Raw genomic sequence first — 12,494 nt, 5'->3', positions numbered from 1 at the left:
TTGATTGGGCATTGAGGTAAGCTCACTACACTCGTAGGCTTGAGAGCACGTACGACTATATGAGAGGTAGCCATTAGTATTTAACTTGAAACATTGAGCAATAAGCAGTCCATGGTTCTTGGCGATCGAGGAAAGCTCCCACATTTTGGCTTCGTTGTTGTTGCTGGAACCAATGGATTCGAGCCTTGAGTGCTTGTGTGCTCCGAATCGAGCATTGGAGGGTTTTCCCTGAATCGGTGCTCAAGGTAGATAGGTAGAAAGGAATGACATTTTATCTTCGATGCAAGTAAGTGTATTGGATTTTTGAAATTTGGATGAGGTGGTTTGACTAGCATTAGCATTTTCTTGTGATTTGTAAGGATTGATAGGCATTTAGGTAGGAAAATAGGGAAAGGGAAGAAAACCCCAGTAGGGTTTTGTGCAATAGCAGGCCTAAATCGAAGGAAAACAACGTTTTAATTTGGAAAAGAAGAGGAAAAGACATCCAAGGAGTGTTGGAGGGGGGGTCTAAAATCTTGAGGATCGGGGAAGTGAGCTCATTTTCAGTTTCTGAGCTTTGAGAGAGAGAGAGAGAGAGAGAGAGAGAGAGAGAGAGAGAGAGAGAGAGAGAGAGAGAGAGAGAGAGAGAGAGAGAGTGTGTGTGTGTGTGTGTGTGTGTGTGTGTGTTGGAGCTCCATAGCAAAGAAAAAATCGAGCACAATGATTCAGAGGTTTTCGGCTACCCCACCAAGTACACACAAACCTTCCTCTTCATCTAATCATTGATTCTGGAAGTTCATAGCCCTTAGCATCAACCATGAAGGTCAATCAAATCAAAATCGTGTGTTGCAGACCATTTTCATCGTCAGAATCAGACACCCATTGTGGAGTCGAATTCCCAAAGTCAGACACTCGGACTCGGATAGTCTGAGTCGTCCACTCAAATACCCACAATACTACATTCGATTGGACATCAGTAGAGCCATCTTGAGTCACAGCTCGAGTCAGACGAACCTAGATATGGACTCGAACAGCCAAGCTCGGCTGTTTGAGTCGGAAAACCATGCTGGGACTTTGTCTGATTTTTGCAATCGGATAGGCCAAGAATCGGACAGTCTAATTCGAGGAATCAAATCTCTAAGAATAGGACACGCTGACTAGAATTTGAAAACTGACCAACCCAACACATCCTAGGCTAGATAAAGCTCAAATCAAAGCAAGGAAACACTCTTGTAGGCATCTAGACACATCGGATGGCTCGTAGAACCTCCAGACTTCAAGATTGCAACTTAACTGCTTAGGAAGCGACCTTGAACAAAGCCCCCTAGAATACTCATTTGAAATGGCTTAAGGGACCCATCCAAACTTGTCAAAGTGACCATCTGAGGGAGTGGACTAGAAAAGTGTGTTGAATCACATTGTTTCTGTCATAGTCATGCATTGCCTGAACAATCACTTGAAGTGCACTCTGAAAGCAAAAAGCCTGATTTCGCAATGTCCATAAAAAGAAACATCCCACGAACACTTGAGTGCACTTAAATTTGAGGATTGGCTGAACTAACAAGGAACTCACATGCAAGATAAGCGATTTGAACGAACTGATGCCAGGAGGCATATTTCACGGTGGATTCCGTGCCACGGTGGATTTCGTGAGGTTTTACGGTGGATTCCGTAAACTTTATTGACCGAGGCTCATACACAAAGTGGATTCTTTGTGCGAGAAGTTGATGGGGGCACCTATCCTTTTCGGGCGTTTCATTAATTTAGCATGTACATGGGTGATTCCATAGCGGGTGATTCCGCAAAATACATATTAAATTAATAAAAGTTTATGAGTTTAGAGTGCGCACTCGTGATAAATTAAGGTTAGGATTGATTTCTAACCAGTTGATTTATTTATGTAGCTGAAGACTGCTAGGTATTCACTTTTGTCGGTTTAATTGTATTATTTTACTAACGATTGTGAATGCTTCAGTTGATGTGTAGAGATAGCAGCTGTGGCAGAGGAAAGCATTGGAGGATAGCGTGTATTTGAGTTATTTTGATGGGCGCATACCTTAGGCATGGCTCCTATATTTTGTCGCTTCTATTTATTAAGGCGTTGGATATTTATTTATTATTTTGTATGCGCATGGGCGCGCGATTATGATATTTGTATTTGGACATTGTATTGGGTATGCCTGACTCTTTGGGCGCCCATCCATTAGCTTTATTTCTATTTTGTGCTAAAGCAAACTCAAAAGCCAAAAGCGTGCTATTATTTGAGCTTGAAGATGATTAATACATAAAATACATGCCTTGTGGAGCGCTCACACAAGGCATGGGAGGAGATTGCACCCAATTGGTCTCTTATTCATGTCGTGCATGCTTTCTACCTTGAGTTTTGTGCAAAAAGTAGAGTTCTTTTGTTCTTGGGAACCTTCCGACGTTCACTACGCGAGCATACAACATCCGATCTGTGCACCAGTGGTATCAGAGCGAAGCTGAGATCGAGAGCTTCCAATCGCTACCCATCTTGTGCGAAGGTGGAGCTCCGGGAATGATCGAGCTCTACAGTCACGGTCGATACGGGTGAATTCTTGGCGGTCAAGAACCTCTGTCTACAGCCTCTGATCGTGAAGGACCGACCTGAGGAGGCGGAGGACCACGTCAACATCTCCCTACTCAAGTCATTTTTCTCAGAAAAAAGAGATAAGTTTCATATTTTACATAAAGCTTAAAAGCTTCAAAGCTAAGCTTTTTAAAAGCTTAGCTTATCAATTTTCAAATCGGCAGCATGAGGAGGTCTCAGCGTGATTTTCGGCGCATAAAAAAAACGGCCCCCTCCCCCTAAAATTCGACGTTTTTTTCAGACTTAGCTACAAGCTAAGTCAATCAAGTCTCCAATCATACAAATCTTCAAAGTCTGCAAGTTCAGATTCTGCAAGTCTAAATTTACTTACTCTGCAAGTCAATCAAGTCACCAAAAGTCAGAACTGACTTATGCCAACAACTCCCATAAGGACTATTCTTGCGCAGAAGCACTGAACTGCAAAGTTGTTCCCTGGAAGACTCTGTTCGCATACGCAGACTTGCTGAACCAGTTTCAGCACATGTAGAAGGACATACACAGATTTTACAAAGATTTCAAATCCCACAACCACAAAAGTTGAAGACCGTGAAAGCCAAACAAAAATCTATAAGCCTTGTACACCCGACTTTGAGCTACGCTCATCCGGCTAATTGGATTTTGAGAGTGTGAGGTGTTTTGAATTTTTACAGGATGACGGAACAAAATATGGATGATTTAATGGCTGAAGGCGATCTTCCTGAACCTACGATGGAACAAAAGTTGGATTTAATTATGATCCAGTTGGACGAAGAACGAAGAGCCCGGCAAGCCTTGCAAGTTCAATTGTCCAATTTACAACAATCGACTACCGACAAAGATGAACCACAACCCGAAGATCTTATCTGACGAACCATTGATGCGACTCTCGAAGCTCAATCCTGTAAAATATTACACGGCGCAGTGAACAGAATCTGAGAAAGAGATAGAGAGTACACAACAGATAAGAGGAGAATTAGTAAATTCTTTAACTCCAAACAACTGATACAAAGATGGCTTTGTCCACCCGTGCGCTTCCACTGTGTGAAGCTTAGATGGCGATCTAGATAGAAGATAGGTGAAGAGCTTAAGGCTAGCTGGAACAACAACTCTGACTAGGTGAAAGATGGAGTATGAGATGGCTGCGAAGGAGTTTAGCTTTTATAGCCTGCGAAGGTCGTTAGGTCGGCCGACCTACCATATGAGCCTCCACTAGTCGGCCAGGGAATATTTCCTTTACCATCGGGCCGGGGGCGCTGCCCCCGGACCCCCGCCAGGGGGGCCGCTGGCCCCCCTGGGACCCCCCCAGCCAGGGGCCGCTTCCGCGGCCCCCGGACCCCACAATAGGGGCCCCTTTTAACTCCCTTATACCGCAACTCAATGCAATGTGCCTCGAGTTGCTACCAGCTTAACCACTCCATCTAATCCCAAAGATTAGACCCACAACAGTCACCTTTTTGCCATCCGGTCACATAGACCTCATCTGATATACAAGTCAGGACTCAACCAATGTCCGGGCTCACATTTGGCTTCTCCTCATAATGGGGGCCTTACAACTTTGAGCACCATAGATCATTGGTAGCACCTAATGAGGGTGGGGCATTGATCATATCTAACACCCCCCCTCAATGTCCACCCATAGGTGAACTATCTCCTCGGCCCAATGCTGAGTCTCTGAAGATGAACTTGAAGCAGATCCTTCGTAAGTGCTTTGGTGAAGATATCTGCTCCATTCTCCTCTGTTGGACAGTAGACCAGTTCCACTATCCCATCCTCCATCAAATCACGTACATAGTGATACTGGATCTCTATATATTTGGTGTGTGCATGAAACACTGGATTTTTGGCAATGGCGATGCAACTCTGATTGTCACATCTCAGCACAGTTGGTTCTTCATCCTGCACTCCCATATGCCATAGAATCCTTCTCAACCATACGGCCTCACATGCAGCAAAACAAGCTGCCTTGTACTCTGCTTCAGTAGAAGACAATGCCACTGTTGGTTGCTTCTTACTAATCCAAGAGAAAATTCTTGAACCCAAAGAGAAACAATAACCAGAAACTGACTTCCTGGAATCAATGTCTCCTGCCCAATCTGAGTCACAGTTCCCCACAAGAGAAGTTCCGAAACTGTATGTGATACCATAGTCAAGAGTTTTCTTCAAGTATCTGAGCACCCGCATCCCAGCCTTCCAATGACTCTCATGAGGTTTGTTTGAGAACCTGCTCAAAACACCAACAGCAAAACTGATATCTGGGCTGGTGTTACACAAGTAGATTAGACTGCCGACCAACCTCCTATACCTCCCAATGTCTGCTAGTGCTGACGTATCCTCGACGGATAACTTTGCATTCACCTCCATAGGTGTAGCTATCTCCTTACACTCGGTCATGCCAAATGCCTTCAAGATCTCCCATGCATACTTCTTCTGAGAGATGAAGATCTTTCCTGGCTTCAATCCCCAAACAATAGTGTAGCAAGCCCAAGTCTGTCATTTCAAACTCAGAACTCAAAGCCTTTCGAGTTTGGTTGATCATATCTTCATAGTCACCTGTAATATGAAGGTCGTCCACATATAGGACAATCACTACAGACTTTTTACCATCCCTGCAAACATACAAGTTAGCATTTGAGGCACATCTTTTGAAGTTTAGGTTTAAAAAGAACCTATCTATCTGGTACCATGCTCTGGGGACTTGTTTCAGCCCATACAATGCCTTCTTCAGTTTACACACTTTGTTCTCAGAATGGGGGCCTCAAACCCTAGTGGCTGAGCCACGTACACCTCCTCCTTGAGGTCACCATTTAAGAATGCTGACTTAACATCCATTTGGTACACTGGCCACTTCTCATGGGCAGCCACTGCAAGTACCGTGTGAATAGTGGTCATTCTGGCAGTTAGGGCAAATGACTCTTGAAAATCAAACCCTTCAACTTGTGAAAATCCTTGGGCAACCAGTCTAGCTTTGTACTTTTCTAAGGTACCATCAGCCTTGTACTTTACCTTCCAGATCCACTTGGTGCCAATAACCTTCCGCTTTGCTGGTCGATCCACTAGCTCCCAAGTGTCATTCTTCATTATGCTGTCATACTCCGCCTGCATAGTAGCCTTCCATGATGGATCTGCAAGTGCTTCTTCTAAGTCAGTTGGCTCCTTTACTTCTCTCATAATCTCAACCATCAAGGCCATATTGACTATGTGAGCAGAAGCCCTCCTTTGCTCCTCTATTCTCTGAGACCTCCTTGGTCTGTCTGCCTTCTCCTCAACACATGCAGGCATAGGATTATTGTGGTCATAGAGCTGCTTCACCCAGCGCGGCAATGGCTTTTCCGGTGGGGTGATGTCAGGTTGGTGAACTTTTTCTTCATCATCTGAAGATGATGCTTCCTCCTCCTTAAGGATAGGGATAGCTCTCGGGACAGGTTCATAGTGGACTACTTCTTCGCTTGATGATAAAGTGGAAGAACTTGCCTTCTCCTCCTCCACTATATGCGGCTCCTCCTTGAACACCACATCACGGCTCGCGATGATCTTTTTTGCCTCTTGGTCATATAATTTGTAAGCCTTCTGCTCATCACTATAACCCAAGAAGATACATTTTCTGCTTTTTGGTTGTAACTTGTTTCTCTTCTCATCTGGAACATGTGCATAACATTCACATCCAAAAATTCTGAAATGTGAGACAGATGGTTTCTTACCAGTGTAAGCCTCATGAGGTGTTTTTCCCTTGAGAGCCTTTGTATAGCTCCGATTTAGAATGTAGACTACAGTATTAACAGCTTCAGCCCAAAAATGGTTAGGCAATCCCTTGCCCTTTAGCATGCATCTTGCCATCTCCACAATGGTGCGATTCCTGCGTTCCACAACACCGTTCTGCTGAGGTGTGTGAGGCGTCGTCAATTGACGCTTGATCCCTTTGCTCTTGCAAAAGCCTTCAAACTCCTTTGAGTTGAACTCACCACCACCATCTGTTCTAAATTTCTTCACACTTTTCCCTGTTTCATTCTCAATAAGTATTAGCCATTCTTTAAACTTACCAAAAGCTTGAGCCTTATCACGAAGGAAGTACACCCACATCTTCCTACTGTAGTCGTCGATAATCAACATAAAATAAGAAGATCCCCCCAAGGCCTGTGTAGGCATCTTACCACACAAGTCAGCATGCACCAACTCTAGAGGAGCATGTGCTCTATTCTTGCTTTCTTGTGGAAATGCCTTTCTCTGTTGCTTGCCCATCATACAAGCTTCACATGGTTCCTTCAATTCAGTTATTGTACGTAGGTGAGCAACCATACCTTGCTTTTGCATCTCCTTCAATACTACAAATCCGATGTGTCCAAACCTTTCATGCCAAAGCTTACTTGTACCCACTCCAACGGTGGCTGTAAGAGCACTTAGCTCATACAGGTTGTTCCTTCTTTCTCCTTTGCCAACAATTGTGCCAGCACTATCAATAATTTCTGCACCTGTCTTCTTGAACCTCACTTCATGACCAAGATCAGTTATGGCAGCAACTGATAAGAGATTTCTCCTGATTTCGGGAACATACAACACATTTGAAAGCTTTTTGACTTCACCATTTGCAGCAACAAAAGAAATAGTACCTATGCCCGTAGCAGGGCATTTAGCATCATTTCCAACCGTCACAGTGATGGATTCTTGTAGAGGCTGCATAGAACTGTATAGACCTTTCTTGTTGGTCATGTGACGGGAGGCCCCACTATCCAACACCCAAGAGTCAGTGGTAGATTCTTCTTGCGCCGAGGAGCACACTTCCTTAATGGTCGCTATGAATAATTTCAACTCTGCTTCAGCCGTATTGGCTGTCTCTTTCCCTTTACTTTTAAGGGTACCATTCTTTTCATCTGCCTTCTTGACACGACAATCTGCAATTGCATGTCCTTTCTTCTTACAGTAGAAGCACTCTCCTTGAAACTTCTTCTTGCCGCCCTTCTTCTTTTTGTCACCATCATTTTTGGTGGAGGAAACACCTTTGCCTTTTGCATTGGCAGAGAATGCAGCATCTCCATTGTTGCTTCCTTCTCGGGCTTTCAGCCTCAACTCCTCCTCCATTAATAATGCACAAAACTCCTCAAAAGTCAAAGCTTGAGGTCTCACCTGAGTATTAAGGGCAGTTACTAGTCCATCAAACTTTTGTGGATAAATCCGAAGACACCTCCGAGCTAGCTCTTCGCTAGTCTTTTGTATCCCAGCACAAGCCATTTGGTCGTGCAGATTCTTAATCCGAGTGATGAATGCTTCAACTGCCTTTCCTTCAGGAAACTTCTCCGCTGCTAGTTGATTCTCCAAGTTTTGAATCCTTGTTTGGTTTCGTGTTTTATACTGACTCCTTAGTACATTCCAAGCCTCTGACGCTTTGGTTGTATGCTGAATCAGAGTCAAAACACTGCCAGAACAGCTTGTAACTAAGGCACACAATGCATCTGCATTCCTTCGTTTCCAAGCTCGTAGAAGATCTGCATTCGGAGGAATCATCACACTAGGATTTGATGGGTCGGGGGTAGGTTGTGGTTCTGCGTCAGTTCCCAGCATAGTCTCCAGAAGCTCGTAAGAATCAAGGATAGTTGTAATTTTGAACTTCCACAAGGTGTAGTTTGTACCATCTAACTTGCCTTCGCTGAAGGTTGCTGGACGAATCCTCAGTGTTTGAATAGCCGGTACAGCAGCACCACCTCCTGCACCGCTTCCTGATGCGCCAGAACCGCTTTCCGGAGTCGACATCATTTCTCTTTGCTGTTGAAGCCTTTGCCTCTTGCACGCTCTCCGATCTCTAGAGCCCCCTGGGCTCTGATACCATGTAAAATATTACACGGCGCAACGAACACAAAGATGGCTCTGTCCACCCGTGCGCTTCCACTGTGTGAAGCTTAGATGGCGATCTAGACAGAAGATAGGTGAAGAGCTTAAGGCTAGCTGGAACAACAACTCTGACTGGGTGAAAGATGAGTATGAGATGGCTGTGAAGGAGTTTAGCTTTTATAGCCCGCGAAGGTCGTTAGGTCGGCCGACCTACCATATGAGCCTCCACTAGTCGGCCAGGGAATATTCCAGGGAATATTCCCTTTACCATCGGGCCGAGGGCATTGCCCCCAGACCCCTGCCAGGGGGGCCGCTGGCCCCCCTGGGACCCCCCAGCCAGGGGCCGCTTCCGCGGCCCCCGGACCCCACAATAGGGGCCCCTTTTAACTCCCTTACACCGCAACTCAATGCAATGTGCCTCGAGTTGCTACCAGCTTAACCACTCCGTCTAACCCAAATATTAGACCCACAATAGTCACCTTTTTGCCATTCGGTCACATAGACCTCATCTGATATACAAGTCAGGACTCAACCAATGTCCGAGCTCACATTTGGCTTCTCCTCATAATGGGGGCCTTACAACTTTGAGCACCATGGATCATTGGTAGCACCTAATGAGGGTGGGGCATTGATCATATCTAACAAATCCATCCGCAAAGAAATAAAGATAAGTAAAAGAAACTTTCAATGGTACTCGAGATGGAAAGACTGTTCTTGCATTCGTCAGTCAGTTTGATGATTACTTTCATGAAGAGACATACGCTGAAAAAGATAAAATCAAGTGTGTCACTAATCATTTAGTGGATAGAGCATCTCTTTGGTGGATTGTGGTTCGTAAGAGCATAGATTGTCCCACTACCTGGGAGAGTTTTAAGAAGAAGTTTATGCAGAATTTCCTTCCTCCATAATTCCATGAAAAAGCCATAAAGCAATGGGACCTTCTTCATCAAAGAGATCGTGAGCCTATTTCCCATTACACCGAATGCTTTTGGAATGCCTTACTCCAATTACGCATGCTTGAAGACGTACCTGAAGCGACTCACAAGTGCAAGTATATGTCTGGATTACTTGGGCATTACTACGCTAAAGTTAATATGTTCAAGCCTGCAACTCTTGAAGATGCAATTTCTTTAGCTCATGACACTGAAGACAAGCTTCGAGGAAGAGACAAGCGTCCACAACAATTTCAAGCAAATGGTAACTATGGTTTTAAGCAATTCAATTCAAATTTTAGAAGATTCAATCAAAGTCGATTTCCTTCATCATCTTTCTGTAAGTCTTGGACAAAACCACCTGCTTTGCCATCAAATACCAATCAAAACCCTAAGCCATCTTCATAGCCAAATCCTAATATTCCTAGACTTCCTGCCATTGCAAACAATGTATCTAAAGCCAAACCTATAGTGTGTTACAAATGCCATCAACCTAGACATCTAGCAGCCAATTGCCAATCGAAGAAGCCACCTGTTCATATCAACTATCTTGAAGCAATCGAAGATGAAGAACATGAGGAAATGCCTGACTTTACAGAAGATGAGGACGACATTACTACTCCTTCGGATACTTTAGCAGGTATGCCAACTCCACATTCTTTGTTGACAATGAAATGTTTAGTACATGGAAAAGAAAAGATTATTTTGCATGACGATGGTAGTACACATGATTTTATTTCTACAAAGTTAGTGAACGAATTGAAATTACAAACTGTTCCTACGCAATATCGCATTAAAGCAGCATTCTTAGGCACAAGGTATAATGGAAGACAAGAGGTGCATGATTTAGAAATTCAAATTGGTGAATATATTGAAAGAAGGAATTTTCTATTTGAACCATTACAGTCCAATGATATTATCCTAGGTATGCCTTGGCGTCATCAGCATAATCCTGACATAGATTATTCCACTCATTCAATTAAAATTCATTTTCAAGAAAAACACATTACATTGTATAGTATGCATGCATCTAATGCTTTTCCACTGCTTACTCATACTCAAGCTAAACGTGCATTACGCAAAAGTAGTAAATCTTATCTAATTTGGGTGAATGAACTTCAAGCTAAAGAAAAACATATGCACCCTAGGCATAAAGACTTCCTTGCACAATTTAAAGATTGTCTTGCTGAAGATCTACTAGCTGGACTATCTCCTTCACGTCCTGAAGACCACAAAATAGATTTAATTCCTGGTACACAACCACCTTGTAAAGCACCATATAGGCATAACCAGATAGAGCAGAAAGAAATTCAAAATCAAGTTGAGGAATTATTAAACAGAGGATTAATTAGACCTAGTAGTTCTCCATTTGGCGCACCTGTTTTATTAGTAAAGAAGAAGAATAATACTTATCGTATGTGCAATGATTATCGTGTCCTAAATAAGATTACTATAAAGAATAGATATCCAATTCCTAGGATAGATGATCTTATGGATAAACTACAAGGTTCTGCCATATTTAGTAAAATAGATCTTAAATCTGGTTATCATCAGGTGAGATTAGATAAATCTGACATATTCAAGACTGCATTTAGAACACAATTTGGTCATAATGAATTTCTAGTGATGCCTTTTGGATTGACTAACGCACCTGCTACATTTAGTAGAATGATGAATCACATATTTTTGAAATATCAGCATTGTATTATAGTATTCTTTGATGATATCTTGGTATTCAGTAAAAATGAGAAAGAGCATTATGAACATCTGTCTTTGGTTTTCAAGTTGTTGAAAGATAATCAATTGTATGCTAATCCGAAAAAGAGTGAGTTCTTTCAAACAGAAATTGAATAGCTAGGTCATATTGTGTCATTAGAAGGTATTAAGGTTGACCCTAAGAACATAGAAGCAATATTAAATTGGCCTATACCCAAAAATGTGCATGACTTACATTCTTTTCTAAGTCTTGCTAGTTTTTACAGGAAGTTTGTGAGAAATTTTTCATTACTTGCTTTGCCTTTGACTAAAATTTTAAAGAAAGGTATTGTTTATCATTGGTTTGATAATCAACAGAAATCTTTTGATATATTGAAACATGCATTAACCCATGCTACTATATTACAACTACCTGATTTTAATAGACCATTATTTTTAGTAGTTACTGATGCTAGCGGATTTGGAATAGGAGCCGTACTTATGCAAGATAATCATCCCATAGCATTCTAGCTGTAAACTGAAATCATCCGAACTTAAATATTCCACATATGATAAAGAATTGTTAGCTATTGTACAAGCTTTAAGACAATGGAAACATTACTTAATGGATTCTGATTTTATGATTAAGACTGACCAACAAAGCATTAGACATCTCCTTAGTCAACCCCAAATATCTGATCGACATATCAAATGGGCAGCTTTTATTCAGAGTTTTCATCCCCTTATCCAATATCAACTAGGTAAAGAAAATGTAGTGGCCGATGCATTAAGTAGAAGAGCCACCATTCATAATATTTCTGTCATATCATTTGATTCTCTAACTCCTATGAAAGATACTTATCATCAGGATATTACTTTTCATGCTGATTGGAATAAATTAGTTGGAAATAACTGGATTCCTATTGATTCGTTGTCTTACAATGATGGATTCATGTTTTATGAAAAGAGATTATGTGTTACAGTCCCATTTAGTCCTCCATATCAAGGTCATAGAGGTATTATATCTACTTTGTGTACATTGACTGAAGATTTTTATTGGCCACATATGGACACTGATGTATCTAACTTTGTTTCCGAATGCTTGGTTTGTCAAAGAGTTAAGAGACATCATGGTAAACAGTATGGTTTATTTATGCCTTTATCTATTCCATCAAGACCATGGGAATAGATTTCTATGGATTTTATTACTGGTTTACCTAATACTAAAGCTAACCATGATATCATTTCGACTATTGTAGACAGGTTTAGTAAACAAGCATATTTCATTCTATGTAAGAAAACTTTAACAGCATCTCAGGCAGCACAATTGTTTTTGAAAACTGTTTTCATTAATCATGGATTACCAAAAGTTATTATTTCTGACCTGATTCTAGATTTTGTAATAACTTTTGGATTACTTTGTTTGCTAACCTAGGAACAAAGATTGATTTCTCAACTGCATTTCATCCTGAAACTAA

This window comes from Lygodium microphyllum, chromosome 16, assembly GCF_053477565.2.
Source record: "Lygodium microphyllum isolate KBCC chromosome 16, Lygodium_microphyllum_v1.1.10, whole genome shotgun sequence".
Lineage (NCBI taxonomy): Eukaryota > Viridiplantae > Streptophyta > Polypodiopsida > Schizaeales > Lygodiaceae > Lygodium > Lygodium microphyllum.
This window is presented reverse-complemented; position numbering follows the sequence as displayed.